This window comes from Phytophthora infestans, genomic scaffold (genome assembly GCF_000142945.1).
Source record: "Phytophthora infestans T30-4 supercont1.28 genomic scaffold, whole genome shotgun sequence".
Classification (NCBI taxonomy): Eukaryota; Oomycota; class Peronosporomycetes; order Peronosporales; family Peronosporaceae; genus Phytophthora; species Phytophthora infestans.
The window spans coordinates 1,458,100-1,471,288 of record NW_003303731.1 but is presented as its reverse complement, the minus strand read 5'-3'; the positions used below and the strand labels follow the sequence as shown (position 1 = coordinate 1,471,288).

Here is a 13,189-nt window from a genome sequence, read left to right as displayed (position 1 = left end):
GGCTAAGGCGTAGCCACGGATTCGCGAGACAGTGGCGTGCCGTGTAAACTTCTCAAGCTTTTGTCAAGGTCAGACTTGGACCACTTCAGACCCGTCCTGGCCTACTAAATATGGTATATCCTCGACTTAAACAATCCTTTTGTGTACCACGCCGCGGTCAATCCGTATCAAGACACAAGGAAGGCCGCTGCGACCCCAGCCGAAAGCCAGGAAAGGTTCCTTAACGCGGAAAAGGGAGGTGCAAAAAGCTGTCGCGGAGGCTAGATAGCTGAGCAAAGACGGGGCCTCACCGGGAATCGAACCCGGGACCTCTCGCACCCGAAGCGAGAATCATACCACTAGACCACGAGGCCACTCCAAACAGACAAACGCGCTTACAATTTCACAAACGCCCTACACACAAACCAACCAGCGATACACACGCATCACCACATTCACAGACAACACCGCTCTCTTTACTATCGCCTCTTACCTTCCAGTGCCTACCACCATCAGCACTCACACCACCAGCGATGACCAACCATGACCAACTACTACCGTTTTCTTCGCTGCGGTCACGACGTTGTGGCTCGGGCTAAGGCGTAGCCACGGATTCGCGAGACAGTGGCGTGCCGTGTAAACTTCTCAAGCTTTTGTCAAGGTCAGACTTGGACCACTTCAGACCCGTCCTGGCTTACTAAATATGGTATATCCTCGACTTAAACAATCCTTTTGTGTACCACGCCGCGGTCAATCCGTATCAAGACACAAGGAAGGCCGCTGCAACCCCAGCCGAAAGCCAGGAAAGGTTCCTCAACGCGGAAAAGGGAGGTGCAAAAAGCTGTCGCGGAGGCTAGATAGCTGAGCAAAGACGGGGCCTCACCGGGAATCGAACCCGGGACCTCTCGCACCCGAAGCGAGAATCATACCACTAGACCACGAGGCCACTCCAAACAGACAAACGCGCTTACAATTTCACAAACGCCCTACACACAAACCAACCAGCGATACACACGCATCACCACATTCACAGACAACACCGCTCTCTTTACTATCGCCTCTTACCTTCCAGTGCCTACCACCATCAGCACTCACACCACCAGCGATGACCAACCATGACCAACTACTACCGTTTTCTTCGCTGCGGTCACGACGTTGTGGCTCAGGCTAAGGCGTCGCCACGGATTCGCGAGACAGTGGCGTGCCGTGTAAACTTCTCAAGCTTTTGTCAAGGTCAGACTTGGACCACTTCAGACCCGTCCTGGCTTACTAAATATGGTATATCCTCGACTTAAACAATCCTTTTGTGTACCACGCCGCGGTCAATCCGTATCAAGACACAAGGAAGGCCGCTGCGACCCCAGCCGAAAGCCAGGAAAGGTTCCTCAACGCGAAAAAGGGAGGTGCAAAAAGCTGTCGCGGAGGCTAGATAGCTGAGCAGAGACGGGGCCTCACCGGGAATCGAACCCGGGACCTCTCGCACCCGAAGCGAGAATCATACCACTAGACCACGAGGCCACTCCAAACAGACAAACGCGCTTACAATTTCACAAACGCCCTACACACAAACCAACCAGCGATACACACGCATCACCACATTCACAGACAACACCGCTCTCTTTACTATCGCCTCTTACCTTCCAGTGCCTACCACCATCAGCACTCACACCACCAGCGATGACCAACCATGACAAACTACTACCGTCTTCTTCGCTGCGGTCACGACGTTGTGGCTCGGGCTAAGGCGTAGCCACGGATTCGCGAGACAGTGGCGTGCCGTGTAAACTTCTCAAGCTTTTGTCAAGGTCAGACTTGGACCACTACAGACCCGTTTTGGCTTACTAAATATGGTATATCCTCGACTTAAATAATCCTTTTGTGTACCACGCCGCGGTCAATCCGTATCAGGACACAAGGAAGGTCGCTGCGACCCCAGCCGAAAGCCAGGAAAGGTTCCTCAACGCGGAAAAGGGAGGTGCAAAAAGCTGTCGCGGAGGCTAGATAGCTGAGCAAAGACGGGGCCTCACCGGGAATTGAACCCAGGACCTCTCGCACCCGAAGCGAGAATCATACCACTAGACAACGAGGCCACTCCAAACAGACAAACGCGCTTACAATTTCACAAACGCCCTACACACAAACCAACCAGCGATACACACGCATCACCACATTCACAGACAACACCGCTCTCTTTACTATCGCTTCTTACCTTCCAATGCCTACCACCATCAGCACTCACACCACCAGCGATGACCAACCATGACAAACTACTACCGTCTTCTTCGCTGCGGTCACGACGTTGTGGCTCGGGCTAAGGCGTAGCCACGGATTCGCGAGACAGTGGCGTTCCGTGTAAACTTCTCAAGCTTTTGTCAAGGTCAGACTTGGACCACTTCAGACCCGTCCTGGCTTACTAAATATGGTATATCCTCGACTTAAACAATCCTTTTGTGTACCACGCCGCGGTCAATCCGTATCAAGACACAAGGAAGGCCGCTGCGACCCCAGCCGAAAGCCAGGAAAGGTTCCTCAGTGCGGAAAAGGAAATGCAAAAAGCTATCGCGGAGGCTAGATAGCTGAGCAAAGACGGGGCCTCACCGGGAATCGAACCCGGGACCTCTCGCACCCGAAGCGAGAATCATACCACTAGACCACGAGGCCACTCCAAACAGACAAACGCGCTTACAATTTCACAAGCGCCCTACACACAAACCAACCAGCGATACACACGCATCACCACATTCACAGACAACACCGCTCTCTTTACTATCGCCTCTTACCTTCCAGTGCCTACCACCATCAGCACTCACACCACCAGCGATGACCAACCATGACCAACTACTACCGTTTTCTTCGCTGCGGTCACGACGTTGTGGCTCGGGCTAAGGCGTAGCCACGGATTCGCGAGACAGTGGCGTGCCGTGTAGACTTCTCAAGCTTTTGTCAAGGTCAGACTTGGACCACTTCAGACCCGTCCTGGCTTACTAAATATGGTATATCCTCGACTTAAACAATCCTTTTGTGTACCACGCCGCGGTCAATCCGTATCAAGACACAAGGAAGGCCGCTGCGACCCCAGCCGAAAGCCAGGAAAGGTTCCTCAACGCGGAAAAGGGAGGTGCAAAAAGCTGTCGCGGAGGCTAGATAGCTGAGCAAAGACTGGGCCTCACCGGGAATTGAACCCGGGACCTCTCGCACCCGAAGCGAGAATCATACCACTAGACCACGAGGCCACTCCAAACAGACAAACGCGCTTACAATTTCACAAACGCCCTACACACAAACCAACCAGCGATACACACGCATCACCACATTCACAGACAACACCGCTCTCTTTACTATCGCCTCTTACCTTCCAGTGCCTACCACCATCAGCACTCACACCACCAGCGATGACCAACCATGACCAACTACTACCGTTTTCTTCGCTGCGGTCACGACGTTGTGGCTCGGGCTAAGGCGTAGCCACGGATTCGCGAGACAGTGGCGTGCCGTGTAAACTTCTCAAGCTTTTGTCAAGGTCAGACTTGGACCACTTCAGACCCGTCCTGGCTTACTAAATATGGTATATCCTCGACTTAAACAATCCTTTTGTGTACCACGCCGCGGTCAATCCGTATCAAGACACAAGGAAGGCCGCTGCGACCCCAGCCGAAAGCCAGGAAAGGTTCCTCAACGCGGAAAAGGGAGGTGCAAAAAGCTGTCGCGGAGGCTAGATAGCTGAGCAAAGACGGGGCCTCACCGGGAATCGAACCCGGGACCTCTCGCACCCGAAGCGAGAATCATACCACTAGACCACGAGGCCACTCCAAACAGACAAACGCGCTTACAATTTCACAAACGCCCTACACACAAACCAACCAGCGATACACACGCATCACCACATTCACAGACAACACCGCTCTCTTTACTATCGCCTCTTACCTTCCAGTGCCTACCACCATCAGCACTCACACCACCAGCGATGACCAACCATGACCAACTACTATCGTTTTCTTCGCTGCGGTCACGACGTTGTGGCTCAGGCTAAGGCGTAGCCACGGATTCGCGAGACAGTGGCGTGCCGTGTAAACTTCTCAAGCTTTTGTCAAGGTCAGACTTGGACCACTTCAGACCCGTCCTGGCTTACTAAATATGGTATATCCTCGACTTAAACAATCCTTTTGTGTACCACGCCGCGGTCAATCCGTATCAAGACACAAGGAAGGCCGCTGCGACCCCAGCCGAAAGCCAGGAAAGGTTCCTCAGTGCGGAAAAGGGAGGTGCAAAAAGCTGTCGCGGAGGCTAGATAGCTGAGCAAAGACGGGGCCTCACCGGGAATCGAACCCGGGACCTCTCGCACCCGAAGCGAGAATCATACCACTAGACCACGAGGCCACTCCAAACAGACAAACGCGCTTACAATTTCACAAATGCCCTACACACAAACCAACCAGCGATACACACGCATCACCACATTCACAGACAACACCGCTCTCTTTACTATCGCTTCTTACCTTCCAATGCCTACCACCATCAGCACTCACACCACCAGCGATGACCAACCATGACAAACTACTACCGTTTTCTTCGCTGCGGTCACGACGCTGTGGTTCGGGCTAAGGCGTAGCCACGGGTCCGCGAGACAGTGGCGTGCCGTGTAAACTTCTCAAGCTCTTGTCAAGGTCAGACTTGGACCACTACAGACCCGTTCTGGCTTACTAAATATGGTATATTCTCGACGTAAACAATCCTTTTGTGTACCATGCCGCGGTCAATCCGTATCAAGACACAAGGAAGGCCGCTGCGACCCCAGCCGAAAGCCAGGAAAGGTTCCTCAACGCGGAAAAGGAAGGTGCAAAAAGCTGTCGCGGAGGCTAGATAGCTGAGCAAAGACGGGGCCTCACCGGGAATCGAACCCGGGACCTCTCGCACCCGAAGCGACTAGACCACGAGGCCACTCCAAGCAGACAAACGCGCTCACAATTTCACAAATGCCCTACACACAAACCAACCAGCGATACACACGCATCACCACATTCACAGACAACACCGCTCTCTTTACTATCGCCTCTTACCTTCCAATGCCTACCACCATCAGCACTCACACCACCAGCGATGACCAACCATGACCAACTACTACCGTTTTCTTCGCTGCGGTCACGACGTTGTGGTTCGGGCTAAGGCGTAGCCACGGGTCCGTGAGACAGTGGCGTGCCGTGTAAACCTCTCAAGCTCTTGTCAAGGTCAGACTTGGACCACTACAGACCCGTTCTGGCTTACTAAATATAATATATCCTCGACGTAAACAATCCTTTTGTGTACCATGCCGCGGTCAATCCGTATCAAGACACAAGGAAGGCCGCTGCGACCCCAGCCGAAAGCCAGGAAAGGTTCCTCAATGCGGAAAAGGGAGGTGCAAAAAGCTGTCGCGAAGCCTAGATAGCTGAGCAAAAGACGGGGCCTCACCGGGAATCGAACCCGGGACTCTCTCGCACCCGAAGCGACTAGACCACGAGGCCACTCCAAACAGACAAACGCGCTTACAATTTCACAAACGCCCTACACACATACCAACCAGCGATACACACGCATCACCACATTCACAGACAACACCGCTCTCTTTACTATCGCCTCTTACCTTCCAATGCCTACCACCATCAGCACTCACACCACCAGCGATGACCAAACCATGACAAACTACTACCGTTTTTTTTTGCTGCGGTCACGACGTTGTGGCTCGGGCTAAGGCGTAGCCACGGATTCGCGAGACAGTGGCGTGCCGTGTAAACTTCTCACGCTGTTGTCAAGGTCAGACTTGGACCACTTCAGACCCGTCCTGGCTTACTAAATATGGCATATCCTCGACTTAAACAATCCTTTTGTGTAGCACGCCGCGGTCAATCCGTATCAAGACACAAGGAAGGCCGCTGCGACCCCAGCCGAAAGCCAGGAAAGGTTCCTCAACGCGGAAAAGAGAGGTGCAAAAAGCTGTCGCGGAGGCTAGATAGCTGAGCAAAGACGGGGCCTCACCGGGAATCGAACCCGGGACCTCTCGCACCCGAAGCGAGAATCATACCACTAGACCACGAGGCCACTCCAAACAGACAAACGCGCTTACAATTTCACAAACGCCCTACACACAAACCAACCAGCGATACACACGCATCACCACATTCACAGACAACACCGCTCTCTTTACTATCGCCTCTTACCTTCCAGTGCCTACCACCATCAGCACCCACACCACCAGCGATGACCAACCATGACAAACTACTACCGTCTTCTTCGCTGCGGTCACGACGTTGTGGCTCGGGCTAAGGCGTAGCCACGGATTCGCGAGACAGTGGCGTGCCGTGTAAACTTCTCAAGCTTTTGTCAAGGTCAGACTTGGACCACTTCAGACCCGTCCTGGCTTACTAAATATGGTATATCCTCGACTTAAACAATCCTTTTGTGTACCACGCCGCGGTCAATCCGTATCAAGACACAAGGAAGGCCGCTGCGACCCCAGCCGAAAGCCAGGAAAGGTTCCTCAACGCGGAAAAGGGAGGTGCAAAAAGCTGTCGCGGAGGCTAGATAGCTGAGCAAAGACGGGGCCTCACCAAGAATCGAACCCGGGACCTCTCGCACCCGAAGCGAGAATCATACCACTAGACCACGAGGCCACTCCAAACAGACAAACGCGCTTACTATTTCACAAACGCCCTACACACAAACCAACCAGCGATACACACGCATCACCACATTCACAGACAACACCGCTCTCTTTACTATCGCCTCTTACCTTCCAGTGCCTACCACCATCAGCACTCACACCACCAGCGATGACCAACCATGACCAACTACTACCGTTTTCTTCGCTGCGGTCACGACGTTGTGGCTCGGGCTAAGGCGTAGCCACGGATTCGCGAGACAGTGGCGTGCCGTGTAAACTTCTCAAGCTTTTGTCAAGGTCAGACTTGGACCACTTCAGACCCGTCCTGGCTTACTAAATATGGTATATCCTCGACTTAAACAATCCTTTTGTGTACCACGCCGCGGTCAATCCGTATCAAGACACAAGGAAGGCCGCTGCGACCCCAGCCGAAAGCCAGGAAAGGTTCCTTAACGCGGAAAAGGGAGGTGCAAAAAGCTGTCGCGGAGGCTAGATAGCTGAGCAAAGACGGGGCCTCACCGGGAATCGAACCCGGGACCTCTCGCACCCGAAGCGAGAATCATACCACTAGACCACGAGGCCACTCCCAACAGACAAACGCGCTTACAATTTCACAAACGCCCTACTCACAAACCAACCAGCGATACACACGCATCACCACCATTCACAGACAACACCGCTCTCTTTACTATCGGCTTCTTACTTTCCAGTGCCTACCCACCATCAGCACTCACACCACCAGCGATGACCAACCCTGACCAACTACTACCGTTTTCTTCGCTGCGGTCACGACGTTGTGGCTCGGGCTAAGGCGTAGCCACGGATTCGCGAGACAGTGGCGTGCCGTGTAAACTTCTCAAGCTTTTGTCAAGGTCAGACTTGGACCACTTCAGACCCGTCCTGGCTTACTAAATATGGTATATCCTCGACGTAAACAATCCTTTTGTGTACCATGCCGCGGTCAATCCGTATCAGGACACAAGGAAGGCCGCTGCGACCCCAGCCGAAAGCCAGGAAAGGTCCCGCAGTGCGGAAAAAGGAGGTGCAAAAAGCTGTCGCGGAGGCTAGATACCTGAGCAAAGACGGGGCCTCACCGGAAATCGAACCCGGGACCTCTCGCACCCGAAGCGAGAATCATACCACTAGACCACGAGGCCACTCCAAACAGACAAACGCGCTTACAATTTCACAAACGCCCTACACACAAACCAAACAGCGATACACACGCATCACCACATTCACAGACAACACCGCTCTCTTTACTATCGCCTCTTACCTTCCAATGCCTACCACCATCAGCACTCACACCACCAGCGATGACCAACCATGACCAACTACTACCGTTTTCTTCGCTGCGGTCACGACGTTGTGGCTCAGGCTAAGGCGTCGCCACGGATTCGCGAGACAGTGGCGTGCCGTGTAAACTTCTCAAGCTTTTGTCAAGGTCAGACTTGGACCACTTCAGACCCGTTCTGGCTTACTAAATATGGTATATCCTCGACGTAAACAATCCTTTTGTGTACCATGCCGCGGTCAATCCGTATCTAGACACAAGGAAGGTCGCTGCGACCCCAGCCGAAAGCCAGGAAAGGTTCCTCAACGCGGAAAAGGGAGGTGCAAAAAGCTGTCGCGGAGGCTAGATAGCTGAGCAAGACGGGGCCTCACCGGGAATCCAACCCGGGGACCTCTCGCACGAGCGGATATACCCTGGAAACCCGGGAGGTCCCCTTCCACAAAACAAAAACACAGCCCTCTTAAAACATTTTAACAAAAAATTGCCCTCCCCCCCCCACCCATAACCCCCCGCGCGGCTTTTTAAAAGAGGGTTTTAAAAAAATTTTCACAGAACAACACCGCCTCTTTTTAAGTTTTCTTTATTATCGCTTCTTACCTTCCAGTGCCTACCACCATCAGCACTCACACCACCAGCGATGACCAACCATGACAAACTACTACCGTTTTCTTCGCTGCGGTCACGACGCTGTGGTTCGGGCTAAGGCGTAGCCACGGGTCCGCGAGACAGTGGCGTGCCGTGTAAACTTCTCAAGCGCTTGTCAAGGGTCAGACTTGGACCACTACAGACCCGTTCTGGCTTACTAAATATGGTATATCCTCGACGTAAACAATCCTTTTGTGTACCATGCCGCGGTCAATCCGTATCAAGACACAAGGAAGGTCGCTGCGACCCCAGCCGAAAGCCAGGAAAGGTTCCTCAGTGCGGAAAAGGGAGGTGCAAAAAGCTGTCGCGGAGGCTAGATAGCTGAGCAAAGACGGGGCCTCACCGGGAATTGAGCCCGGGACCTCTCGCACCCGAAGCGAGAATCATACCACTAGACCACGAGGCCACTCCAAACAGACAAACGCACTTACAATTTCACAAATGCCCTACACACAAACCAACCAGCGATACACACGCATCACCACATTCACAGACAACACCGCTCTCTTTACTATCGCTTCTTACCTTCCAGTGCCTACCACCATCAGCACTCACACCACCAGCGATGACCAACTACTACCGTCTTCGTCGCTGCGGTCACGACGTTGTGGCTCAGGCTAAGGCGTAGCCACGGATTCGCGAGACAGTGGCGTGCCGTGTAAACTTCTCAAGCGCTTGTCAAGGTCAGACTTGGACCACTACAGACCCGTTCTGGCTTACTAAATATGGTATATCCTCGACGTAAACAATCCTTTTGTGTACCATGCCGCGGTCAATCCGTATCAGGACACAAGGAAGGTCGCTGCGACCCCAGCCGAAAGCCAGGAAAGGTCCCGCAGTGCGGAAAAGGGAGGTGCAAAAAGCTGTCGCGGAGGCTAGATAGCTGAGCAAAGACGGCGCCTCACCGGGAATATAACCCGGGACCTCTCGCACCCGAAGCGAGAATCATACCACTAGACCACGAGGCCACTCCAAACAGACAAACGCGCTTACAATTTCACAAATGGCCTACACACAAACCCACCAGCGATACACACGCATCACCACATTCACAGACAACACCGCTCTCTTTACTATCGCCTCTTACCTTCCAGTGCCTACCACCATCAGCACTCACACCACCAGCGATGACCAACCATGACCAACTACTACCGTCTTCTTCGCTGCGGTCACGACGTTGTAGCTCAGGCTAAGGCGTAGCCACGGATTCGCGAGACAGTGGCGTGCCGTGTAAACTTCTCAAGCTTTTGTCAAGGTCAGACTTGGACCACTTCAGACCCGTCCTGGCTTACTAAATATGGTATATCCTCGACGTAAACAATCCTTTTGTGTACCACGCCGCGGTCAATCCGTATCAGGACACAAGGAAGGCCGCTGCGACCCCAGCCGAAAGCCAGGAAAGGTCCCGCAGTGCGGAAAAGGGAGGTGCAAAAAGCTGTCGCGGAGGCTAGATAGCTGAGCAAAGACGGCGCCTCACCGGGAATCGAACCCGGGACCTCTCGCACCCGAAGCGACTAGACCACGAGGCCACTCCAAACAGACAAACGCGCTTACAATTTCACAAATGCCCTACACACAAACCAACCAGCGATACACACGCATCACCACATTCACAGACAACACCGCTCTCTTTACTATCGCTTCTTACCTTCCAGTGCCTACCACCATCAGCACTCACACCACCAGCGATCACCAACCATGACCAACTACTACCGTCTTCTTCGCTGCGGTCACGACGCTGTGGCTCGGGCTAAGGCGTAGCCACGTGTTCCGCGAGACAGTGGCGTGCCGTGTAAACTTCTCAAGCTCTTGTCAAGGTCAGACTTGGACCACTACAGACCCGTTCTGGCTTACTAAATATGGTATATCCTCGACGTAAACAATCCTTTTGTGTACCATGCCGCGGTCAATCCGTATCAAGACACAAGGAAGGGCGCTGCGACCCCAGCCGAAAGCCAGGAAAGGTTCCTCAACGCGGAAAAGGGAGGTGCAAAAAGCTGTCGCGGAGGCTAGATAGCTGAGCAAAGACGGGGCCTCACCGGGAATCGAACCCGGGACCTCTCGCACCCGAAGCGACTAGACCACGAGGCCACTCCAAACAGACAAACGCGCTTACAATTCACAAATGCCCTACACACAAACCAACCAGCGATACACACGCATCACCACATTCACAGACAACACCGCTCTCTTTACTATCGCTTCTTACCTTCCAGTGCCTACCACCATCAGCACTCACACCACCAGCGATGACCAACCATGACCAACTACTACCGTCTTCTTCGCTGCGGTCACGACGTTGTGGCTCAGGCTAAGGCGTAGCCACGGATTCGCGAGACAGTGGCGTGCCGTGTAAACTTCTCAAGCGCTTGTCAAGGTCAGACTTGGACCACTACAGACCCGTTCTGGCTTACTAAATATGGTATATCCTCGACTTAAACAATCCTTTTGTGTACCATGCCGCGGTCAATCCGTATCAAGACACAAGGAAGGCCGCTGCGACCCCAGCCGAAAGCCAGGAAAGGTTTCTCAACGCGGAAAAGGGAGGTGCAAAAAGCTGTCGCGAAGGCTAGATAGCTGAGCAAAGACGGGGCCTCACCGGGAATCGAGCCCGGGACCTCTCGCACCCGAAGCGAGAATCATACCACTAGACCACGAGGCCACTCCAAACAGACAAACGCGCTTACAATTTCACAAACGCCCTACACACAAACCCAACCAGCGATACACACGCATCACCACATTCACAGACAACACCGCTCTCTTTACTATCGCCTCTTACCTTCCAGTGCCTACCACCATCAGCACTCACACCACCAGCGATGACCAACCATGACCAACTACTACCGTTTTCTTCGCTGCGGTCACGACGTTGTGGCTCGGGCTAAGGCGTAGCCACGGATTCGCGAGACAGTGGCGTGCCGTGTAAACTTCTCAAGCTTTTGTCAAGGTCAGACTTGGACCACTTCAGACCCGTCCTGGCTTACTAAATATGGTATATCCTCGACTTAAACAATCCTTTTGTGTACCACGCCACGGTCAATCCGTATCAAGACACAAGGAAGGCCGCTGCGACCCCAGCCGAAAGCCAGGAAAGGTTCCTCAACGCGGAAAAGGGAGGTGCAAAAAGCTGTCGCGGAGGCTAGATAGCTGAGCAAAGACGGGGCCTCACCTGGAATCGAACCCGGGACCTCTCGCACCCGAAGCGAGAATCATACCACTAGACCACGAGGCCACTCCAAACAGACAACCGCGCTTACCATTTCACAAACGCCCTACACACAAACCAACCAGCGATACACACGCATCACCACATTCACAGACAACACCGCTCTCTTTACTATCGCCTCTTACCTTCCAGTGCCTACCACCATCAGCACTCACACCACCAGCGATGACCAACCATGACCAACTACTACCGTTTTCTTCGCTGCGGTCACGACGTTGTGGCTCGGGCTAAGGCGTAGCCACGGATTCGCGAGACAGTGGCGTGCCGTGTAAACTTCTCAAGCTTTTGTCAAGGTCAGACTTGGACCACTTTCAGACCCGTCCTGGCTTACTAAATATGGTATATCCTCGACTTAAACAATCCTTTCTGTGTCCCATGCCGGCGGTCAATCCGTATCAAGACACAAGGAAAGGCCGCTGCGACCCCAGCCGAAAAGCCAGGAAAGGGTCCCTCAGTGCGGAAAAGGGAGGTGCAAAAAGCTGTCGCGGAGGCTAGATAGCTGAGCAAAGACTGGGCATCAACGGGAATATAACCCGGGACCTCTCGCACCCGAAGCGAGAATCATACCACTAGACCACGAGGCCACTCCAAACAGACAAACGCGCTTACAATTTCACAAATGCCCCTACACACAAACCAAACAGCGATACACACGCATCACCACATTCACAGACAACACCGCTCTCTTTACTATCGCTTCTTACCTTCCAATGCCTACCACCATCAGCACTCACACCACCAGCGATGACCAACCATGACCAACTACTACCGTTTTCTTCGCTGCGGTCACGACGCTGTGGTTCGGGCTAAGGCGTAGCCACGGGTCCGCGAGACAGTGGCGTGCCGTGTAAACTTCTCAAGCTCTTGTCAAGGTCAGACTTGGACCACTACAGACCCGTTCTGGCTTACTAAATATGGTATATCCTCGACGTAAACAATCCTTTTGTGTACCATGCCGCGGTCAATCCGTATCAGGACACAAGGAAGGCCGCTGCGACCCCAGCCGAAAGCCAGGAAAGGTCCCGCAGTGCGGAAAAAGGAGGTGCAAAAAGCTGTCGCGGAGGCTAGATACCTGAGCAAAGACGGGGCCTCACCGGAAATCGAACCCGGGACCTCTCGCACCCGAAGCGAGAATCATACCACTAGACCACGAGGCCACTCCAAACAGAGAAACGCGCTTACAATTCACAAACGCCCTACACACAAACCAACCAGCGATACACACGCATCACCACATTCACAGACAACACCGCTCTCTTTACTATCGGCTCTTACCTTCCAGTGCCTACCACCATCAGCACTCACACCACCAGCGATGAGCAAACCATGACCAACTACTACCGTTTTCTTCGCCGCGGTATGAGACGTTGTGGCTCGGGCTAAGGCGTAGCCACGGATTCGCGAG

General features: G+C 53.4%; 1 pseudogene across 1 annotated transcript; it reads right to left on the bottom strand.

Annotated features, from left to right (window-relative positions):
* Positions 1–5,418: 5,418 nt before the first annotated feature.
* PITG_28077 lies at positions 5,419–5,480 on the bottom strand (annotated as a pseudogene). The gene has a single exon. The product of its transcript is annotated as a tRNA-OTHER (tRNA).
* Between the last annotated feature and the right edge of the window lie 7,709 nt (positions 5,481–13,189).